The sequence below is a fragment of the Nomascus leucogenys genome, chromosome 18 (assembly GCF_006542625.1).
Source record: "Nomascus leucogenys isolate Asia chromosome 18, Asia_NLE_v1, whole genome shotgun sequence".
Taxonomy (NCBI): Eukaryota; Metazoa; Chordata; class Mammalia; order Primates; family Hylobatidae; genus Nomascus; species Nomascus leucogenys.
The window spans coordinates 92434503-92460705 of NC_044398.1; the positions used below are offsets into that span (position 1 = coordinate 92434503).

Here is a 26203-nt window from a genome sequence, read left to right on the forward strand (position 1 = left end):
CTCCTGACTCAGCCTCCTGAGGAGCTGAGATTACAGGTGCCTGGCACCACGCCCGGCTAATTTTTGTATTTTTAGTAGAGACGGAGTTTCACCATGTTGGCCAGGCTGGTCTCGAATTCCTGACCTCAGGTGATCCGCCCGCCTTGGCCTCCCAAAGTGCTGGGATTACAGCCGTGAGCCACCACTCCCGGCCAGTTTATTTCGTAAGCTGCTTTGTTGGGGTATACCTGATATACAACAAACTGCACATATTGTAAGTGTACCATTGCCAAGTTTTGGCATATGTATATACCCAAAGGTTTCCTTGTGGTCCATTCTTGTTCTTTAGCAATCACTGACCTGTTTTCTTTCACTGTAGATTAGATTCGATTTTCTAGAATTTTACATAAATGTAATCATACAGCATGCACACTTTTTAATTCGGCTTCTTTCACTCGGCGTATTTATTTTCGTTTCATCCACATTGTTGCGTGTATGAAGCTCGTTTCCTCTGGTTGCTATTCCACTGTATGATTATACTACAGTTTGTTTATCTGTTAATGGACATTTGGCTGTTTCCGATTTTGGGGTGTTACAAATAAAGCTGCCGTGAACATTTTTGTGCAAGTCCTCATAGTGACGTATATCTTCATTTCTCTTGCTTAAATACCTAGGAGTGGAATGGTAGATGGGCACTTAACTTTTAAGCAACTATGAGGCCGCCGCGGTGGCTCATGCTTGTAATCCCAGCACTTTGGAGGCCAAGGCAGGTGGATCACGAGCTCAGGAGATCGAGACCATCCTGGCTAACACGGTGAAACTCCCATGTCTACTAAAAATACAAAAAATTAGCCGGGCATGGTGGCCTGTAGTCCCAGCTACTCGGGAGGCTGAGGCAGGAGAATCGCTTGAACCCAGGAGGCTGAGCTTGCAGTGAGCTGAGATCGCGCCACTGCACTCCAGCCTGGGAGATGGAGCGAGAGAATGTTGTTTTTTTTAAAAAAAAGAAACTACGAAATGGTTTTCCATAATGATTATGCATATTCATCTGCAGGATATGACACTTTTAACAGCTCCATATTCTTGCCAGCAATGGGTACAGACAACCTTGGATTTTAAATATTTCAATAGATGCATACTGCTGTATTATTGTAGTTTTAATTTGCATTATTTTAATGACTGTGTCAAACATCTTTTCTTTTTCTTTTTCTTCTCTTTTTTTTTTTTTTGAGACAGAGTCTCACTCTGTCCCGGGCTGGAGTGCAGTGGTCCAATCTCTGCTCACTGCAAACTCTGCCTCCCAGATTCAAGCGATTCTCCTGTGTCAGCCTCCCGAGTAGCTGGGATTACCGGCGTGTGCCACCACACCCGGCTAATTTTTGTGTTTTAGTAGAGACGGGGTTTCACTGTGTTGGCAAGGCTGGTCTCAAACTCCTGACCTCAAGTGATCTGCCCACCTCAGCCTCCCAAAGTGCTGGGTTACAGGTGTGAGCCACCAGGCCTGGCCTGAACATCTTTTCACGTGCTCACTTGACGTTACATATTTTTTGTTGAGAGTGTTCATTCAAATCTTCAAACTCACTTTATAAAATTTGTTAATTTGTTTTATTATTGAGTTTTGATATTATGTATATATTCTGGATGGAAGTCTTTTTTTTTTTTTTTTTTTTTTTTGAGACAGAGTCTCACTCTGTCGCCCAGGCTGGAGTGCAATGGCATGGTCTCTGGTCACTGCAATATCCACCTCCCGGGTTCAAGCAACTCGACTGCCTAGGCCTCCCAAGCAGCTGGGGCCACAGGTGCACACCACCACACCTGGCTAGTTTTTGTAGAGATGGGGTTTCACTATGTTGGCCAGGCTGGTCTTGAACTCCTGACCTCAAGTGATCCGCCTGCCTCAGCCTCCCAAAGTGCTGGGGTTTCAGATGTGCGCCACTGTGCCCAGCTGGAAGGCCTTTATCAATAATGTGTTTGGCAAATGTTTTTTCCTAGGCTGTAGCTTGTTCTTTTATTGTCTTAAAAGTGTCTTTTGAAGCCATTCTTAATTTTGATGAGGTTTTATTTGTTCATTTTTTTCTTTTATGTATTGTATTTTTGATATTATATCTAAGAAAGAGTTAACCGAATGCAATGTCACAAAGATTTTCTCCTGTTTTTCCTTCTAGACATGTTATAGTTTTAGACTTTACATTGAGGTCTCTGATCCATTTGGAGTAAATTTTTGTAGGTAATTTTGGTATGTGGTGTGAAATATGGGTTGAAGTTCATTTTTTTCTGTTTGGATATCCAATTGTTTCAACACCATTGGTTGAAAAGGCTAGCCTTTCTCCACAAAATTAACGTTGTACCTTCATTGAAAAATCAATGGACCATTTCTGGACTCTCTCTCTCTCTATATATATATGTATACACATATATACACATACATATATACACATATATATACACATACATATATACACATATATATACACACACACATATACACACACATATATATATACACACACATATCTATATTGAGCCAAGGTCTCACTATGTTGCCCAGGCTGGTCTTGAACTTTTAGGCTTGAGCAGTCAGCCTGCTTCAGCCTCCTAAAGTTCTGGGATTACAGGTGTGAGCCCCTTCGCCTGGCCTGGACTCTTTATTCTGTCCATTGATCTATTTGTCTATCCTTATGCCAATATCATACTGTAGTTTTATAATAAGGCTTGACCATGATCATACCACTGCACTACAGCCTGGGCAACAGAGTAAGACTCTGTCTCAAAAAAATAATAATAATAAAAATAAAATTAAAATATATAAGGCTTGAAGTCAGACAGCCTAAATCCTCCAACTTTTTCTTTCCAAAATTGTTTTTGGCTATGCTAGGTCTTTGAATTTTCATATAAATATTACAATTAGTTTATTAATTTGTACCAAAAAAGCCTACTAGGATTTTGAATGGGTTTGTATTAAGTCTGTCCATCAATTTAGGAAGAATTGATATCATAACAATATGAAGGCTTCTGGTCCACACATATGACATATCTTTCTATTTTATTTTATCTATTTTAACATTTCTCTCAGTCATAGTTAGTAGTTTTTTCCTCAGTCTTTTTTTTTTTTCCTCTTTGTTTTATTCTGGATACTTTCTGTTGCCGTGTTTTCAACTTCACTAATATTTTCTTCTACAGGGTCTAATTTGCATTGTTATGAATGGAATGTTTGTGTCCCCCCCACAGATTCATATGTTGAAGCCCAAACCAAATACCAATGTGATAATATTTGGGAATGGGGACTTTGGGAGGTAATTAGAGCTAGATGAGGTCATGAGGATGAGATCTTCTTAATGAACTTTGTGTCTGCATAAGAATAGACACCAGAGGGCTTGTGCCCTTTCTCTCTCCATAGGCACACACCAAGAAAAGGCCATGTGAGGGCAGATTAAGAAGCCAGTCTGCAAGCCAGGAAGATGGTCCTCACCAGAATCCAACCATGCTGGCGCCTGGTCTTGGACTTCCAGCCTCCAGAACTGTGAGAAAGTAAGTGTCTGTTGTATAAGCCCCCCAGACTATTATTATGTTACGGCAGCCTGAGCTAAGACATATTCTTAATCCCATCTTGCACCAAGATGGGATCGATATTTTGCATCTCAGACATTATACTTTGCATCTCTAGAAGTTCAGCTTAGGTTTTTTGTTATTGTTGTTTGTTTGTTTTTAAGTATAATTCATTTTTAAGACTAAATGTGCTGAATCTTTTTTCTAGTTTATTGAACACATAGAATACAGTTATAATAACTTAAAATGTCCTAATCCACTAATTCCATTATCTGTGTTATTTCTGGTTTGGTTTCAATTGATTGATTTCCTCCCCTCATTTTGGGTCATATTTTCTTGTCTCTTTGCATGGATACTGCCTTTTTTTTTTAATTGCATGCCAGAGTGCTAAAAATGTTTGTGCTTTTACAAATATCTTTGATCTTTTATTTTTCTAGGACACAGCTAATTTACTTGGAAACATTTTTATCATTTTGAGATTTCCTTTTAAGCTTTGCTAGTTGGGGCCGGGCGCAGTGGCTCATACCTGTAATCCCAGCACTTTGGGAGGCCAAGGTGGGTGGATCACTTGAGGCCAGGAGTTTGAGACCAGCCTGGACAACATGGTGAAAACCGTGTCTCTACTATAAATACAAAAATTAGCCAGGTGTGGTGGCATATGCCTGTAATTCCAGCTACTTGGGAGGTTGACGTGGGAGAATTGCGTGAACCCAGGAGGCAGAGGTTGCAGTGAGCCGAGATCAAGACACTGCACTCCAGCCTGGGCAACAGAGTGAGACCCTGTCTCAAAGGAAAAATTTAAAAACAAGTTTTGTTAGATGGGACCGGAGTGGTACAAGTCCAGAACTCATTTTGCCCTAATACTGAGGTAAAACCCTTCTGGGATCTGACTTGATGCTACATGAATTATGACATTTTCTATTGCAGTTGTTGGAATCAGGAACTACCCAGCCTTGCATGAGCTCTGGGAATTGTTCCCTTTAAGGCCGGGGTGGTTCTTTCCCCAGCCTAGGGTTGTTTCCTTGCATGCACCCATTCAACTGAAGACTTAGGGGAGCCCTCTGCACATCTCAGGGCATTCTCTGCATGGCCCTCTGCTGCCTCTGCTCCATCCGTCACACCCTAGCCACATCGGCACTCCTCCTTCCCAGCTCCGTCTCTTGAAGGTCAATGGACTCCCTGTGGTGGACTGTTCCTGTGCCAACGCCTGGAAACTTCCCCAGGGAGTCAGCTGGGCAATTATAGGACACACTTCATCTCCTTCCCACAGCACGGGGATCGCCGTCCTTCAAGACCTGATGGCCAGTGTCTGGAACACCATTGCTTTACGGATTTTGAGTGTTTTCGGAGTCATTTCAGGTAGGAGGGTAAGATCAGTCCTTGTTTACTCAATCTTGTCTAGAAGGTGAAATCTATTAGATTTTTATTGATACACGTATATATGCATATTTATATTTAAACACATATATATGTTGTATATATGTTTGCTTTTATGTTTTGGAGGAATAAATATGTAAATAATGGTATGGAAGGGCTTAATTGAAAAGTAAAAGTCTTCTTCTGTGCCCCATTTGCCTCCTTCACACCTGCCCGGCCCCTAAAGATTTCTCACTTTGGCGCTGTTTCCTGTGTATCCTCCCAGAAGTGTTTGTGTGTACAATTCCACATGTATCTGCTTAAGTGGTATCACACTATATTTGCTGTTTTATACCTTGGTTTCTTCACTTAATATATCCTTTTTTTTTTTTTTTTTGAGACAAGGTCTTGGTTTGTCACCTGGGCCCTGAGGTGGGGCTGGGTGGGGACATGGCCAGGAGATGACACCATGAAGTTCTCAACTCAGGAGGCTCTGCCATGACAGGGGCTCAAAATCCAACAGATGCCATTGCTGCTGCTACCACCTTCTATACCACCGCATGCACCCTCAGTGCAGTGGTATGATCGTGGCTCACTGTAGCCTCCACTTCCTTTGCAGCCTCCACTTCCTGGGCTCAAGTGATCCTCCTACCTCATCCTCCCAAGTATTTGGGACTATAGGTGTGTGCCATCATGCCTGGCTAAATTTTTTATTTTTTGTAGAAGTGGAATCTCACTATGTTGTCTGATTTTGGCCTCAAGTGATCCTCCCACCTCAGCCTCCCAAAGTGCGTGGGCCACTGTGCCCCGCCACCTAATACAAAACCTGGTACAAAAATCTTTCCTTATCAGCCAACAGCGGTCTGACTTACTGTTTTTGTTTTATTTTGTTATGTTTTTGAGATGGAGTCTTTCTCTGTTGCTCAGGCTGGAGTGCAGCGGTGCGATCTCAGCGCAATGCAACCTGTGCCTGCTGGGTTCAAGCAATTCTCCCGCCTCAGCCTCCCGAGTAGGTGGAATAATGGGTGCGTGCCACCACACCTGTCTAACTTTTGTATTTTTATTAGAGACGGGGTTTCGCCCTGTTAGCCAGGCTGGTCTCGAACTCTTGGCCTCAAGTGATCCACCTGCCTCGTCCTTCCAAAATGCTGGATTACAGGCGTGAGCCACTGTGCCCGGCCACTTAATATGAATGCTTTCCTTATCAGCCAATACTGGTCTGCCTTACTCTTTCTGTGTTGCTGAACTTTCTGTAGAATGGGTGTTCTATATTTTATTTAGCTGTCCCTTACTTGGGGATATTTGGTCAGTTCTACCTTTTTTCGCTGCTTGCAGTCAATGCAGCAATGAACATAGTTCTGTGTGTGTTTTTAGCACATGTGCATGTGTCTGCAGGTAGATTTTCTGAAAGATTGTTGAATCACTGGATGCCAACCAGGGCCAGTGCTCTAAACACCAGAGAGATTTCCTCTGAAACTGAAAATGAAAAACAAAACGCTTTGCTATCAAATATATTTTAGGTTTTGAAGGGTACAAACTGATAGCCGGGCATGGTGGTGGGCGCCTGTAGTCCCAGCTACTGGGGAAGCTGAGGCAGGAGAATAGCTTGAGCCCGGGAGGCAGAGGTTGCAGTGAGCCGAGATTGCGCCACTGCACTCCAGCCTGGGTGACAGAGTGAGACTCTTGTCTCAAAAAAAAAAAAAAAAAAATTGAATGATACAAATTGAGATGGATGCTGAATTGTAAGCAGAGCAGGTTCTTTCTGGGTTTCCTCTGTCTCGTGTGTGTGTGTGTGTGTGTGTGTGTGTGTGTCCCCATTTCCCTGTTTCCTAAGCACTGCTTAGAGCCACCTCCGGTCACAAATTTTGGCTTCAAGGAAGGCAAAGTTTAGACAAGATTCCTGCCTGCCATAGGGTGCGCCAGTGGAGCGCCTGTTGGCTTGAGTGGCACTGACGACTCATTTGATCTGAGGGGTTCTCCCTTTCTTCCCCTCCTCCTCCTCCATGGAGTATCACGTTGCCTCCAGCGCTTGCAGGGATCTGGGGCTGGGTGAACAGGGACGAGTGAGGCTGTGTAGCTGCTCCTGGGCTGGTTGGAGGGTGCTGGGTGCCCGCTGTGAGCAGGCCCTGAGTTGGGGCTGGGTGGGGACATGGCCGGGAAATGACACCATGAAGTTCTCAACTCAGGAGGCTCTGCCATGACAGGGGCTCAAAACCCAACAGATGCCATTGCTGCTGCTACCACCTTCTATGCCAAGCCCTTAGGAAACATTTCTCTAAGCACAGCCAGCCTCCCTGAGTCAAACGCCAGCAAATTAAATTTCCACCATCCTATTGTGTAGTTCTCACTGAGGGGTTTCCTCTCCGCCTCCCACGCCAGGCTGAGCCCTCCAGGGTCGGGGTTTGTGTGTCTCATCTGTCTTTTTCTTCTTCGATGACTCCCATGCCTGATCTCACAGTGCACACACACGTGCACCCACAGTGACACACAGCCTCACACCTCTCCAGGCTCACTCTCACACACAGAACTCGTTCACTCTCACACTCACATATACACACGCACACACGTACTCTTACAGTGTCACACACACCTACCCCCACTCACACCCATACTCAACCACACACACACATTCACACACTCACATTTGCTGTTTCTCGCACTCACTGCACATTCTCCCACTGATTCTTTTACAGACTTACTCACCCACACTCACACATTTACATACACACTATCCTCTCACACACCCATCCTCTAACCTGTGCACACACACAGTTTGCATTTGCATATGCACACACTCATATTCACTCACACACACACTCATTCTCACTCCCATTCTTACACACTCAACACACCTGCACTCACAGTCACACACCCATTCTTTCACAGCTATGCGTGTGCACACTGTGGCCACATCCCCTGACCCAAGACATATACTAAATGCTATAATATGCCCATATAGCATATAATATACCCATATGCTATAATAATACCCAGCAATATTCTGCCCCTCCCCTGCAGCCATTTAGCAATACCTTTCAATGGGTCAATATTTGGAATCAGTAATACATTACCGTGGTTCAAAATACAAAATGTTCGAAAGAGCACACCTGGAAACTCTCCCTCTTGCCCTCTGCCAGCTCCTCTCCTGTCCTCGGTCCTTCTGGCGGGATGTGTGCCTCTGCAAACACCACCCTCCACCTCTGTTTTCAGTCAAATGACAGCAGATTGGACCCTTGTCTCTCCCTGCACCTCATATATCCCTCCGCATGGTTACTCCACATTAGCACACATAGATTTTCTAGCCCTGTGCTGTCCGATATGATAGCCACTGGCCACAGGTGGCGATTTAAATTTCAATTAAGAGTTGACTAACCACATTTGAAGTGCTGAGTAGCCTCATGTGGTTAGCGCAGAACAGTACATTTCCATTGCTACAGAAACTTCTGTCAGACAGCGCTGTGCCAGTTGTCACCGAAGACGGTCTCCGATGCGTTCCTTCAGCAGGCAGATGGGTTTCACATCAGGTTTACAGATGCAGCGCGGTTTCTTTCCAGCCCGTGGAGCTCAAGCAGCTGTCTCAAAACAATCTGGGCAGGTTCCAGGCAGAGATGGCGGGAAAATGGCCCGGCAACCTTGACCTGGAGCGTCCAAAGTGCGGGAGGCCCAGGCGGGGGCGCAGGATCGGGATTCCTGCTCTTGGGGACAGTGAGGTCTCTGCCTCTCCCATCTCCCTGACCCTCCTCCTCCACTGCCCACACAGGGTAGGATTCTGCCGGCCATCTGGCATTTCAGAAAGAGAATGTGTTTCCCATGAATACGGTTTAAGAGAGATTGAAAACAATCTTTTGGTGATGGACAAGAGGACTCTAAGCAGTGGTGTAGCTAGGGTATTTGCATTGGAGTAGATCTATTTTTTAAACACTTTCCTCCACTGTACAACATTTTCAGTAATAGTTATGTTTTTGGTTAGTTTTATGGTTTTATAACAATTACATAAAAGGAGAATATGATTCAATTTTCGTTTTTTTTTTTTTTTTTCGAGACAGGGTCTTGCTCTGTCATCCAGGCTGGAGTGCAGTGGTGAGATCATGGCTCATCGCAGCCTCAACCTCCTGGGCTCAAGTGATCCTCTCACCTCAGACTCCCTGAATATCTGGGACTACAGGCGCACACCACCATGCCTGGCTAATTAATTTTTTTTTTTTATAGATGGGGTCTTGCCACGTTGCCCAGGCTGGTCTGGAACTCCTGGGCTCAAGTGATCCTCCTCTCCTCGGCCTCCCAAAGTGCTGGGATTACAGGTATGAGCCACCATGCCTGGCCAGTGTTTTTTTTTTGTTTGTTTGTTTTTGAGATGGAGGCTTGCTGTGTCACCCAGGCTGGAGTGCAGTGGCACGATCTCGGCTCACTGCAAGCTCTGCCTCCAGGGTTCACGCCATTCTCCTGCCTCAGCCTCCCAAGCAGCAGGGACTACAGGTGCCAGCCACCAAGCCTGGCTAATTTTTTCTATTTTTTAGTAGAAACGGGGTTTCACTGTGTTAGCCAGGATGGTCTCGATCTCCTGACCTCATGATCCGCCCGCCTCGGCCTCCCAAAGTGCTGGGATTACAGGCGTGAGCCACCGCGCCCTGCCGCCTGGCCAGTGTTAAAGACATGGTTTGGAATCAGTAAAAGATTTCATGGAGGAACTAAAAATGTCATGATCCAAACAAAAACATCACACCTTGCAGGCTGCACTCTGCTATACTGTTGGACTCTTGACATAGATTCTTATCTTTCTTTACAGCAGGGAAAAATGCACATGGGTTATACACACATGCACACACAGAAGTAGAGATCATATTTTGTCCATATATATTATGTATGCAAAGTCAAATATCAGAAATTTGAGATTAATTCTTTCCTTCAAGGAGCCCCACCTTGCTTAGGAAGATCAAGCAAGAGCCCCAAGTGGATGGTAAGATTTTCATGGGGTCTGTCCTCACTCAACTCCCCAAATCACTCAAGCAGCTGACCTGGAGCCCAGGTGAGCAAGGTCCCAGACACTTCAGCCTGCAGAGAGCAGTCCACCTATGGAAATCACCATAGGACATTTTTGGCTATTTCTAATAGCTAGTGTTAACACTGGGTGTACATAATGTGCGTATATCTTGTGATATTATTTATAATATCTAGACATTTTATTAATATCATAGTGTATTAACACTATATGTTGTAAATATGTAGCTAATATTTCATAGATATTGTGTGTTAACGCTAGGTATTATAAATATATAGATGATATTAACATCATAGTGTGTTAACACTAGATATTATATAGGTGATATTTTATTAAAATCATAGTGGTTTGACACTAGAGATAATATAATAAATATCACAGCAATATTTCATTAATACTGTAGTGTGTTTACATTAGATATGATATGACAAATATCACAGCAATATTTCATTAATACTATAATGTGTTGACACTAGATATGATAAACATTACAGCAAAATTTTATTAATACCATAGTCTGTTGACACTAGATATGATATCACAGTGATATTTCATTAATACTATAATGCATTGACAATAGATATGATAAATGTCGCAGCGATATTTCATTAATACCATAGTTCACTGACACTAGAGATACGATATATATCACAGTGATATTTCATTAATATCATAGGGCACTGACACTAGATATGTTATGATAAATGCCACAGAGATATTTCATTAATACCATAGTGCATTGACACTAGATAAGATAAATGTCATAGCGATATTTCACTCATACCATAGTGCGTGACACTACATATGACAGTATAAATATCACAGTGATATTTCATTAATAAGATAGTGTGTTGACACTAGATATGAGAAATACCACAGCGATATTTAATTAATACCATAATGCATTGTCACTAGATATGATAAATATCACAGCGATATTGCATGAATACTCGTGTGTTGACATTAGATATGATAAATACCACAGTGATATTTCATTAATACCACAGTGCATTGACACTAGATATGATATGATAAATATCACAGTGATATTGCATGAATACTCGTGTTTGACATTAATATAAATACCACAGTGATATTTCATTAATACCACAGTGCATTGACACTAGATATGATATGATAAATATCACAGTGATATTTAATATCACAGTGCATTGACACTAGATATGATAAATATCACAGTGATATTTCATTAATTTCATTTATAGTGCGTTGACATTACATATGATAAATATTGCAGTGATATTTCATTAATACCATAGTGCATTGACACTAGATATGATGAATACCATGGCGGTATTTCATTAATGCCATAGTGCATTGACACTAAAGATGATAAATATCACAGCGATATTTCATCAATATCACAAGGTGTAAACACTGTGTATAAATATACTATAAATATCAGAGCAATGTTTCATTAATATCACAGTGCGTCACTGGATATTATCAATATCAGAGTGATATTAATATAGTGTGTAAACACTGGATATTATAAATATCACAGCAATATTTCTTTTTCTTCTTCTTTTTTTTTTTGAGACGGAGTTTTTGCTCTTATTGCCCAGGCTAGAGTGCAGTGATGCAATCTCGGCTCACTGCAACCCCTGCCTTCTTTCAAGCGATTCTCCTGCCTCAGCCTCCCAAGTCGCTGGGATTACAGGCGCCCGCCACCATGCCCAGCAAATTTTTTTTGTATTTTTAGCAGAGACGGGGTTTCACCATGTTGGTCAGGCTGGTCTCGATCTGCTCACCTCGTGATCCACCCGCCTCAGCCTCCCAAAGTGCTGGAATTACAGGTGTGAGCCACTGCACCTGGCCCTTCACAGCAATATTTCATTAATATTACAGTGTATAAACACTGGATATTATAAATATCAGAGCGATATTTCATTACTCTCACAGTGTAAACACTGTAAATACTGGATATTATAAATATCAGAGCACTATTTCATTAATATTATAGTGTATAAATTACTGGATATTATAAGAGATACTTATATCACGGTGTGTAAATACTAGATATCATAAATGTCAGACTGATATTTCAGTATTATCACAGTGTGTAAACATGGGGTATTATAAATGCCAGAGAGGTATTTGATTAATATCACAGTGTGTAAACAATGCACATTATAAATATCAGAGCAGTGTTTCATGAGTATCACAGTGTGTAAACACTGGATATTATAAATATTAGAGTGATATTTCATTAATATCACAATGTGTAAACACTAGATATTACTATATATGAGCAATAGTTCATTAAAATCACAATATGTAAACACTAGATATTATAAATATCAAAGCGATATTTCATTGATATTGCAGTGTGTAATCATTGGATATTATAAATATCAGAGCGATATTTCATTAATATCGCAGTGTGTAAATATCCTTGAGATATTGCTGCTAATATCATAGTGGGTGTAACCCTCTTTTATTATGCATAATTCCTCGAGATATTACTATTAGTATCACCGTGGGTGTACACCCTGTGATATTATGCATAATGTCCTTAAGATATTACTGATAATATTACCGTGGGTGTACACACTGTGATATTATGCATAATATATCCTCGAGACATTCCTGGTAATATCAAAGGGAATGTATACCCACTGTGATATTATGCATAACATATCCTTGAGACATTACTGCTAAGATCACAGAAAGAGTATGCTCTGTTTATGTACAACCCCTGTGATATTATGCATAATATATCTTTGAGAAATTATTGCTAATATCATAGGGGGATTACGCCCTGTATGTACACCCCCAGTGATAGTATGCATAATATATCCTTGAGACATTACTGGTAATATCACAGCGGTGTGTACACCATGTGTGTGTAAACCCCTGTGATATTATGCATAACATATGCTCGAGACATTAAGGCTAATATCACATGGGGTGTAAACCCTGTGTTATTATGCATAGCATATTCTTGAGATATTACTGCTAATATCACAGGAGGAGTACACCCTGTAATATTATTCATAATATTATGGAACGATATTACTTCTAATAGCACAGTGGGTGTATACCCTGTGATATTATTTGTCATATTGTAGGGTGATATTACTCATATATCACAGAGGGTGTACACCATGTGTGTACACCCAGTGATAATATTTGTAATATCAAAAAGAGGTATGACTCTTAATATCACAGTGGGGGTACAGCCTGTGATATTATTTGTAACATCATAAGGAGATACTACTCCTAATACCATGGTGTATACCCTGTGATATTATTCATAATATTGTGGGGAGATATTACTCCTGATATCACTGTGGGCATACACCCTGTGTTATTCATAATATCAAAGAAAGATATTACTCCTAATATCACACTGGGTGTACATAATGTGTGTATATCTTGTGATATTATTTATAATATCATAGGGAGATATTACTCCTAATATAACAGCAGGGGTCCACCCTGTGATATTGCTTGTAATATCATAAAAAGATATTTCTCCTAATATCACAGTGGTTGTACAGCATGTGTGGACACGCTGTGATATAATTCATAATATAGTAGAAAGATATTACTCGTTTTACAGTAGATGTACACGATGTGTGTACACCCACTGTGATATTATTCATAATATAGAGAGATAATACTACTAATATCATAGTGGGTGTACACCCTGTGATATTATTCGTAATATCATAGGGGGACATTACTCCTAATGTCACGGTGGGTATAAACCCTGTGATATTATTCGTAATATGGAAGGGGGATATTACTCCTAATATCACAGTAGGTGTACATCCTGTGATATTATGCATACTATTGCAGAAAGATATTACTCCTAATATCACGATGGGTGTACACCCTGTGATATTATTCATAATATCATCGGGAGATATTTCTCCTAATATCATGATAGGTGTACACCCTGTGATATTATTTGTAATATCATAGGAAGATATTACTCCTATTATCACAGTGGGTGTACACCCTGTAATATTATTCATAACACTGTATGGAGATATTACTCCTAATATCACTGAGGGTGTACGTTCTGTGATATTATTCATAATATCATAGGAGATATGACTCCTAATACCAGAGTGGGTGTACACCCTGTGATATTTTTCATAATACTGTAGAGAGACAGGACTTCTAATATCACTGTGGGTGTACACCCTGTGATAATATTCATAATATCATAGGGAGATGTTACTCCAGATATCACTGTGGGTGTACACTCTGTGATTATTCATAATAGTGCAGGAAAATATTTCTCCTAATGTCATTGTGGGTGTACACCCTGTGATATTATTTGTAATATCATAGAGAGATATTGCTTTTAATATCACTATGAGTGTATGCTCTGTGATATTAGTCGTAGTATCGTAGAGAGCTATTACTCCTAAAATCACTGTGGGTGTGCACCCTATGATATTATTCATAATATTGTAGAGAGGTATTTAAATATCACAGTAAGTATATGCTTTATGATATTATTTGTAATAGCATAAGAAGATATTACTCCTAATATCACTGTAAGTGTACACCCTGTGATATTATTCATAATATCATACAGAGATATTACTCCTAATATCACAGATGGTGTACAACATGTGATATTAGGAGTAATATCTTAGGGAAATATAACTTCTAAAATCACTGTAAGTGTAAAGCCTGTGATCTCATTTGTACTACTGTTGGGAAATAGTACTCTTATTATCACAGTGAGTGTATACCTTGTGATATTATTCATAATATCACAGAAAGATATTACTCCTAATACCACTGTGATGTACACCCTGTGATATTATTTGTAATATCTTATGGAGATATTACTCCTAATATTACAGAGAGTTTACAACATGTGACATTATTTGTAATATCTCAGGGAAATATAACTCCTAATATCACAGTGGGTGTACACACTTTAATATTATTTGTGATATTTTAGAGAGATACTCCTAATATTATAGTGGGTGTACACCTTGTGATTTTATTCATAATATACTTAGAAGGTGTTACGCCTAACATGCTTAGAAGATATTACTCCTAATGTCACAGTGGGTATACACACTTTAATATTACTCATAATATCCTCAGGAGAGGTTTCCCCTAATATCACAGTAAGTGCAAACCCTGTGGTATTATTCATAATGTCCTTGGGAGATACTACTTTTAATAACACAGTGGTTGTACACCATGTGTGGACAATGCTGTGATATAATTCATAATATAATAGAAAGATATTACTCCTAATATCACAGTGGGTGTACACCTTGTGATATTATTTGTAATATGTTGGGGAGATATTACTCCTAATCTCACAGTGCGTGTACACCCTGTGATATCATTTGTAATATCCTAGAGAGATATCACTCCTAATGTCACAGTGGATGTACACCCTGTGATTTTATTTGTAATATCCTTGGGAGATATTACTCCTAATATCACAGTGGGTATAAACCCTGTAATATTATTCATAATATCCTAGGGAGATATTACCCTAATATTACAGTGGGTGTATGCCATTGTATAAACACTGTGATTTATTCATAATACTTTAGCAAGATATTGCTCCTAATATAACAATGGGTGTACATCTTGTGATATTATTCTTAAATCCTAGAAAGATACCACTCCTAATATCACAATGCATTTACAACCTGTGATGTTATTTGTAATTTCCTAGGAAGATATTACTCCTAATAGCACAGTAGGTGTACACCCTGTGATATTATTCATAGTACCCTAGGGAGATATCACTCTCAATATCAGTGGGCATACACCCTGTGATATTACTTCTAGTATGTTAGAATGATCTTACTCTCAATATCACAGTGGATGTACACCCTGTGATATTATTTGTAGTATCCTAGGGAGATATTACTCCAAATACCACAGTGGATGTACATCCCTTGATATTATTCATAGTATCCTAGGGAGATATTACACCCAATATCACAGCGGGTGTACACCCTGCGATATTATTCGTAATATCCTAGGGAGATATTACTCCTAATATCACAGTGGGTGTATACCTTTGATATTATTTTTAATATATTTGGGTGATATTACTCCTAATACCACAGCGGGTGTACACCCTATAATATTATTTGTAATATCCTAGGGAGATATTACTCCTAATATCACAGTTGTGGTATACACTATGATATTATTCATAATATTCTAAGAAGATATTATGACTAATATTACAGTGGGTGTACACCCTGTGATATTATTCATAATATTTTTGGAAGCTATTATGCCTAATATCACAGTGGGTGTACATTCTGTAATATTATTCATAATATCCTAGGGAGTTATTCCTTCTAATATCACAGTGGGTGTACACACTGTGATATTATTTGTAATATCCTGCGAAGATATTCCTCCTAATATCACAGTGGGTGTAAACCCTGTGATATTATTCGTAATATCCTAGAGAGGTTTTCCTCCTAATATCACACTGGGTGTACATCCAGTGATATTATTTGTAATATCCTAGGAAGATATTACTCCTTATATCATAGTCAGTGTACACCCTGTGGTATTATAAGTAATAATCTAGGCAGATATTACTACTAATATCACAGTCGGTGTACACACATTACGAATAGGATATTATTCATAATATCCTAGGGAGATGCTACTGTTAATATCACAGTGTGTGTATACCATGTGTACACACACTGTGATATTATTTGTAATATTCTAGGGAGATATTACTCCTAATATCACAGTGGGTGTACATCATGTCTGTACACCCTGTGATAATATTTGTAATATCCTTGGGAGATACTTCTTCTAATACCACAGTGGGTGTATAGCCTGAGATATTATTCATAACTTCCTAGGCAGATATTACTCCTAATATCACAATGAGTGTACACCATGTGTGCACACCCTGTGATATTATTAGTAGTATCCTAGGAAGATACTACTCCTAGTATCACAGTGGGTGTACATGATGTTTGTTATTATTAATAATATCCTAGTGAAATGTTACTTCTAATATCACAGTGGGTGTAAATTATGTGTGTACACCCACTGTGATATTATTTGTAATATGCCAGGGAGGTATTACTCCTAATATCATAATGGGTATACATCATGTTTGTACACCATGTGATAATATTCATAATATCATAGGGAGATATTACTCCTAATATCACAATGTGTGTACACCATGTGTGTACACCCATTGTGATATTATTCATAATATTCCAGGGAGATATTACTCCTAATAGCATAGTGGGTGTACATCCTGTGATATTATTTGTAATATTCTAGAAAGATACTCATAATATCACAGTGGGCATCCACCCTGTAATATTATTCATAATATTCTCGGGAGATTTTACCTCTAATATCACAGTGAATGTACACCCTGTGATATTATTCATAATATCCTCAAAAGATATAATAACAAAGTGGGTGTACACTCTGCAATATTTTTCATAATATTTTTGGAAGATATTACCCCTAATATCACAGTGGGTGTACACCATGTGTGTAAACCCTGTGATATTATTGATAATATTCTAGGTAGATATTACTCCTAATATCACAGTGGGTGTATACCATGTGTTTACAGCCTGTGATATTATTTGTAATATCGTCAGGAGATGTTATTACTCCTGATATAACAGTGGGTGTACATGACGTGTGAATGGCCTGTGATAATATTAATAATATCCTTGGGAGATGTTATCACTGCTAATATCAAAGTGGCTGTACGCTATGTTTGTACAGCCCATGATCTTATTCGTAATATCCTTGGGAGATATTACTATTAATAGCACAGTAGTTGTACACCATGTTTGTAAACTTTGTGATATTTTTCAAAATATCCTCAGGAGATATTACTCCTAATGTTACAGTGGGTGTACACCATGTGTTTACATTCTGTGATACTATTCATAATATCCTACAGTGAAATAACTTCTGAGATCATAGTGGGTGCACAGCGTGTGTGTATACCCTGTGGTATTATTTGTGATATCCTAGAAAGATGTTATTCCTAACAGCACAGTGGGTGTACACCCTGTGATGTTATTTGTAATATGCTAGAAAGACATTACTCCTAATATCATAGTAGGTGTACACCCTGTGATATTATTCATAATATCCTCCAGAGATATTACTCCTATCACAGTGGGTATACACCGTGTGTGTACACTTTGTGATATTATTTGTAATGTCCTTGGGAGATACTATGCCTAATATTACAGTGTGTGTACACCATGTGTGTACTCCTTGTGATATTATTCGTGATACCCTAGAGTGATATTACTCCTAATATAACAGTGGGTGTGCACTGTGTGTATATCCTGTGATATTATTTGTAATATCCTAGGGAGATATTACTCCTAATAGCACATGGGGTATGCACAGTGTGATATTATTTGTAATACCCTAGGGAGATATTATCCCTTATATCATGGTGGGTGTACACCTTGTGATGTTATTCTGAATATCATCGAGAGATATTACTCATAACATCACAGTGGGTGTACACCCTTTGATATTATTCGTTATATGCTTGGGAGACATTACTCATAATATCACAGTGTGTGTACATCTTGTGATATTATTTGTAATATCCTAGGGGGATATTACTCCTAGTATCACAGTGGGTGTACATTATGTGTGTATCACCTGTGATATTATTTGTGATAATATTACTCCAATTATCGTGACATGTACACCACATGAAATATTATCTTACCTGTAGGCTCATTTATTTCACTAACAGCAGTAATATTAATAATTTTTATAACCTGAGAAGGAAAGTTCTAACAATTAAACAATTATCTACCAATCTAGAGTGACTTTACGGCTGTCCACCACCTTATTATACACTTGAAGAACCAGCTTGCGTAAAAACCTAAATGAAAAAGGAAGGAATCGAATCTCCAGAGACTGCTTTCAAGCCAATCCCATAACCTCTATGACTTTCTCGATAAGATATTAGTAAAATCATTACATAACTTTGTCAAAGTTAAGTTATAGGTTAATACCTGTGTATCTTAATGGCTCATCTAGTTCAGTTAGGCCTTCAAGACGCTTCATCCCCTATTATAGAAGAACTGCTCACTTTCCATGATCACGCTCTTATAATTATTTTCCTAATTAGTTCCCTGGTCCTATATATTATTTGCCCAATACTCAAAACAAAACTAACTCATACTAGCACCGTAGATGCCCAAGAAATTAAGACTGTTTGAACTATCTTACCTGCTATTATCTTAGTTTTAATTGTCCTCCCATCCCTAAGTATTCTATATTTAACAGATAAAATTAACAATCCTTCACTTACCATTAAAACTATTGGCCATCAATGATATTGAAGCTATGAATATACAGACTGCAAAGAATTAGGCTTTGATTCTTATATAGTCCCAACAGCTGACTTAAAACCAGGGGATTTTTGACTCGTCACAGTCGATAACCGAACAATTCTCCCAACAGAGATTCCCATCCATATATTAATTACATCTGTAGACGTCCTGCACTCATGAACTATCCCCTCATTGCGTCTCAAAACAGACGCAATCTCCGGACACCTAAATCAATCTGCCTTAACTGCCACACCATCAGGCCTTTACTACGGACAGTGTTCAGAAATTTGTGATTCTAATCAGAGTTTTATACCTATTGTCCTAGAACTAGTTCCCTTAAAAGACTTCGAAATCTGATCTACATCCACACTATAGTAATCACTGTAAAGCTGCCTAAGCTGCCTTGCATTAACTTTTTTTTTTTTTTTTTTTTTTTGGGACTGACTCTCACTCTGTCACCCAGGCTGGAATGCAATGGTATGATCTTGGCTCACTGCAACCTCCGTCTCCTGGGTTCAAGCAATTCTCCTGCCTCAGCCTCCTCAGTAGCTGGGACTACAGGTGCGTGCCACCACACCTGGCTAATTTTTTTTTTGTATTTTTAGTAGAGACGGGGTTTCACCGTGTTAGCCAGAATAGTCTCGATCTCCTGACCTCGTGATCTGCCACCTCGGCCTCCCAAAGTGCTGGGATTACAGGCGTGAGCCACTGTGCCCGGCCTGCATTAACCTTTTAAGTTAAAGATTGAGTGGATCTATGCTTCTCTAAGGTGAATGCCACAACTACATACTTCCACATGATTCACTGTTATCCTGTCAATAATTATAACTTTATTCTCCATCATTCAGTTAAAATTATCAAGTTTCATTTATTATATATTCCCTACACCAAAAATAATCAAAATGCAAAAGCATAAAACCCCCTGAGAATTAAAGTGAATGAAAATCTATTCACCTTTTTCACTACCCCGACAATCGTAGGTCTACTCGTAGTAGTGTTAATTATTTTATTTCCCACCATGCTATTTCCAACCTCAAATCACCTAATCAGTAATCGATTGATTTCGATCCAACAATGATTAGTTCAACTTGTACTAAAACAAATAACAATGATCCATAACATTAAAGGACAAACCTGATCCCTTATGCTGATATCCCTAATTCTCTTTATTGCTTCAACCAGTCTCCTCAGACTTCTACCCCATTCATTTACACCGACTACACAGCTATAAATAAATCTAGGTATAACAATCCCCTTATGAGCAGGAACAGTAATCACATGCTTTCACTTTAAAACCAAAATATCCTTAGCTCACTTTTTACCACAAGGCACAGCTATGCCGCTTATCCCTATATTAGTCTTCATTGAAACTATTAGCCTATTTATTCAACAAATAGCGTTGGCTGTGCGATTAACAGCCAACATTACAGCTGGTCACCTACTAATACACTTAATAGGAGATGCCACGCTAGTACTGTCAACTATTAGTATCCCCACCGCTTCAATATCTCTCATTATTCTAATCCTACTGAGTATTCTCGAGTTTGCCGTAGCCCTTATTCAGGCTTATGTCTTCACACTACTAGTAAGCCTTTATTTATATGATAACACGTAATGACCCACCAAACACATGCCTACCATATAGTTAATCTCAGCCTCTGACCACTAACAGGAGCTCTCTTGGCTCTCCTAATAACATCTGGCCTGGCCATATGATTTCACTTTAATTCTATTACTCTTTTAACCCTAAACCTAGTAACCGGCACACTAACTATATATCAATGATGACGTGGTGTTGTCCGAGAAAGTACATTTCAAGGCCACCACATGACAATTGTCCAAAAAGTCCTCTCATATGGAATGCTTCTATTTATTATCTCAGAGGTGTTTTTCTTTGCCGGTCTCTTCTGGGCATTCTACCACTCTAGCTTAGCACCAGCTCCAGAATTAGAGGGACGTTGACCTCCAACAGACATTCTTCCCCTTAACCCTTTAGAAGTACCTCTCCTCAGTGCATCTGTGTTTACTTGCATCTTACTTGCGTCAGGAGTTTCAATTACTTGACTTCACCACAGCCTGACAGAAGGTAGTCGAAAGCAAATAATTCAAGCATTATCCATCATGATTACCTTAGGTAGCTGCTTCACCCCTCTACAAATCTCAGAATATTTCGAGACCCCTTTTACTATCTCTGATGGAATTTATGGCTTAACATTCTTTATAGCCACAGGCTTCCACGGACTTCACATTATTATTGGATCAACATTTCTCACTATCTACCTCCTCCGCCAATTAAAATATCACTGTACATCCAACCATCACTTTGGCTTTGAAGCCGCCACCTGATATTGACACTTCGTAGATGTACTGTGATTATTCTTATATGTCTCTATCTACTGATGAGGGTCCTACTCTTTTAGTATAAGCAGTAGTACCATTGACTTCCAATCAATTAGTTTCGATAAGATCTGAAAAAGAGTAATTAACCTGACACTAGCCCTAGCAACCAACACTTTACTGGCCCTATTACTAATAATAGTTACATTTTGACTTTCACAACTTAATATTTATATAGAAAAATCCAGCCCTTATGAATGTGGATTTGATCCACTAGCCTCTGCTCACCTCTCCTTCTCCATAAAATTCGTCCTAGTAACCATCACATTTCTCCTGTTCAGCTTAGAAGTCGCTGTACTACTAGCCCTGCCATTGAGCCCTTCAAACAAACAACCCAACACTAATAATTAGCACAGCCCTTGTATTAGTTATCATTTTAATCCTAGGCTTAATTTATGAATGAACCAAAAAAGGATTAGATTGAGTTGAATTGATAAATAGTTTAAGTTAAAATAAATGATTTTGACTCATTAGATTATGATAGACCATATTTACTAAATGCCTTTTATTTATATTAACATATTAGCATATGCCATAGCACTGCTGGGAATATTAATCTATTGATCCCACTTAATATCATCCTTATTATGCTTAGAAGGCATAATATTATCAATATTTATCATAAGTACTCTTGTAACTTTAAATATACATTTTATTCTAGCATCCATAGTGCCCATTATCCTCCTAGTATTTGCTGCCTGCGAAGCCGCAGTTGGCCTTGCCTTACTAGTTTCAATCTCCAACACGTATGGCCTAGATTACATACAAAATTTAAATTTACTCTAATGCTAAAAGTTATTATTCCAACAATTATACTGTTACCAATAACATGACTCTCAGAAAACTCTATAATCTGAATTAACGTAACTATTCACAGCATATTCATCAGCCTCATTACTCTACTATTTTTTAACCAGTTAAACGATAATTCATCTAACTTCTTACTAACCTTCTCTCCTGACCCGCTAACGTTACCCCTTCTGATCTTAACAGCCTGACTATTACCTCTTATAATTCTAGCAAGCCAATATCACATGTCCAATGAATCACTTCTACGAAAAAAACTCTACATTTCCATATTAATTTCCCTATAAATTTTTTAGTTATAGCATTCACAGCCACAGAACTAATTATATTTTATATCCTCTTTGAAACTACACTTATTCCTACCCTAATTATCATCACCTGCTGAGGTAACCAAACTCCTCAATGCAAGCTCATGTTTCTTATTCTATACACTAGTGGGATGCCTTCACCTACTTGTCACACTTATCTATACTCAAAATGTCTCAGGTTCACTAAGTAGGCTAATAATGATGTTTACCACCGAAGAACTATTAAATGCCTGATTTAATAACATTATATGACTAGCATGTATCTTGGCTTTTATAGTAAAAATAGCTCTATATGGACTTCACCTATGACTTCCCAAAGCCCATGCAGAAGCTCCTATTGCTGGATGAATAGTACTTGCAGCGGTACTCCTAAAACTAGGCAGCTACAGTATCATATGGCTTACCCTTATCCTCAGCCCCCTAACAGAATATATAGCCTACCCTTTCCTCATATTATCCTTATGAGGGATAGTCATGACAAGCTCAATATCTCTACCACAAACCGATTTAAAATCACTTATCACTTACTCCTTCATAAGCCATATAGCACTTGTTATTACAGCTATCCTCATTCAAACCTCTTGAAGCTTTACAGGTGCAGTCACCCTTATAATTACCCATGGGCTCACTTCATCCTTACTATTCTGCCTAGCAAACTGGAACTATGAACGAGTCCACAGCTGAATTATACTACTTACCCAAGGCCTTCAAAGATTGCTTCCACTAATAGCTTCCTGATGACTTCTAGCAAATCTTACTAACCTTGCCTTACCGCTGAATATTAATCTAGTAGGAGAACTCTTCATCACTATGGTTTCATTCTCCTGATCAAACAGCACCATTATGCTTATAGGACTTAATATGCTAATCACAGCCCTTTTACTCCCTGTGTATGCTAACCACGACACAATGAGGAACACTTGCATTTTACATTAACAGTATTAAACCCTCCTTTACACGAGAAAATACACTAATACTTATATACCTTGCACCTATTTTGGTATTATCCTTAAACTCTAAAATTATTATGGGATTTGCATGCTGTAAATATAGTTTAACCAAAACATTAGACTATGAATCTAACAATAGAAGCCCGCAACTTCTTATCTACCGAGAAAGTATGCAAGAACTGCTAACTCATTCCCCTGGGTCTAACAACATGGCTTTCTCAACTTTTAAAGGATAAGAGTTATCCATTGGTCTCAGGAACCAAAAACATTGGTGCAACTCCAAACAAAAGTAATAAACATGTACTTTTCCACTACTATAACAATTCTAATTCCCTTAATCTTACCAATTATTATTACCTTAGCCAACTCCTGCAAAAAAGATTCATACCCATACTATGTAAAAATATCTATTGCATGCGCCTTCATCATTAGCCTCATCCCTACGGCAATATTTCTATAAATAGACCAAGAAATAATTATCTCAAACTGACGTTGAATAACAATCCAAACTCTTAAACTCTCACTAAGCTTCAAACTAGATTACTTAGCCACAATCTTTCTCCCAGTAGCAGTATTTGTTACTTGATCTATTATAGAATTCTCAATTTGATAAACTCAGACCCTAACATTAATCAGTTTTTCAAATACTTACTCATTTTCTTCATCACAATATTAATTCTAGTTACTGCCAATAACCTCTTTCAACTTGTTATCGGATGATAAGTTATAGAAATCATGTCCGTCTTATTAATTGGCTGATGATATGGCCGAGCAGATACTAATACAGCAACCCTCCAAGCAGTTCTGTATAACCACATCGATGACATTGGCTTCATTTTAGCTATGGCGTGATTCCTCTTGTCCTCCCACACATGGGAGCTTCAACAAGCATTTATTATAGATTCTGCCTCCAATTCCCTTCCGTTAATTAGTCTTCTCCTAGCAGCAGTAGGAAAGTCAGCTCAATTCGGCCTTCATCCCTGACTTCCTTCTGCCATGGAAGGTCCAACCCCACTCTCAGCCCTACTCCACTCCAGCACTATAGTGTAGCAGGAGTTTCCCTGCTCATCTGCTTCTACCCTTTAATAGAAAATAAACTATTAGTGCAAACCTTCACATTAGGCTTAGGGGCTATGACCACCTTATTTACAGCAATCTGTGCTCCAACACAAAATGGCATCAAAAAAAGCGTAGTGTTCTCCACCTCAAGCCAACTAGGCCTTATAATAGTCACAATTGGCATTAATCAACCACACCTAGCATTTCTTCACATCTGCACCCATGCCTTTTTTTAAAGCTGTATTATTTATATGTTCAGGATCCATGATCCATAACCTTATTGATGAACAAGACATCCGAAAAACAGGAGATCTATTCAAGACTTTACTCCTCACTTCCTCCTCCCTAATTATTGGTAGCCTCACACTTACAGGTATGCCTTTCCTCAGAGGCTTTTATTCTAAAGATCTTATTATCAAAACCGCAAACACATCATATACCAATGGCTGAGCCCTCTGTGTTACTCTTATTGCAACCTCCCTAACAGCTGTCTATAGTATCCGAATTATTTTCTTCGCTCTGATAGGACAACCCCGCTTTACAACCCTGATCATTATTAACGAAAATAACCCCTTCCTAATTAACTCAGTTAAATGCCTAGTAATTGGCAGTATCTTCGCTGGATTCCTTATCACCAACAGTATTATTCCTACTTCATTCCCCCAGACAACTGTACCGCGTCACCTAAAACTGACAGCACTAAGTGTAACCACCCAAATAAATTGAAAACACTATTAACCCCACGAAAGCCCTACGAAAGTCCAGCACAATACGACAACCTACAGCGCCACTAACAATTAACCCTAAACCCCCATAAATAGGAGAAGGTTTCAAAGAAAAACCTACAAACCCTATAACCAAAAGAATACTTAATGAAAATAAAGCATATGCCATTATTCCAAATGGACTATAACGATGACTTAATGGTATGAAAAACCGTCATTGTACTTCAACTATAAAAACACTAATGACCAAAATACACAAAACACACCCACTAATAAAAATTATTAACCATTCATTCATTGATTCCCCATACCATCCAACGTTTCCACATGAGGAAACTTGGGCTCACTTCTTGGTGCCTGGCTAATTCTCCAGATTATCATGGGATTATTTCTAGCCATACACTATACATCACATACCTCAACTGCTTTCTCTTCAGTAGCCCACATCAGCCGAGATGTAAATTATGGTTGAATAATCCGCTATTTTCATGCTAATGATGCCTCAATATTCTTTATCTGCCTCTTCCTACACATTGGCCGAGGCTTATACTATGGTTCATTTATATTTCTAGAAACCTGAAATATTGGTATTATCCTCCTACTCACAACCATAGCAACAGCATTTCTAAGCTACATACTTCCATGAGGCCAAATATCATTCTGAGGTGCTACAGTAATTAAAAACCTAATATCAGCCGTTTCATGTATTGGAACTGACCTTGTACAATGAATCTGA

The 26203-nt window shown here is 38.9% G+C and overlaps 1 long non-coding RNA gene across 1 annotated transcript; it reads right to left on the bottom strand.

Annotated features, from left to right (window-relative positions):
• Window positions 1-1248: 1248 nt before the first annotated feature.
• On the bottom strand, window positions 1249-18668 carry LOC115831199. Its single transcript, XR_004026718.1, has 4 exons — window positions 18609-18668; window positions 7609-7616; window positions 3935-3940; window positions 1249-1259 (listed from the first exon to the last, which is right to left on the bottom strand). It is a non-coding gene; the product is annotated as an uncharacterized LOC115831199 (long non-coding RNA).
• Window positions 18669-26203: the final 7535 nt, after the last annotated feature.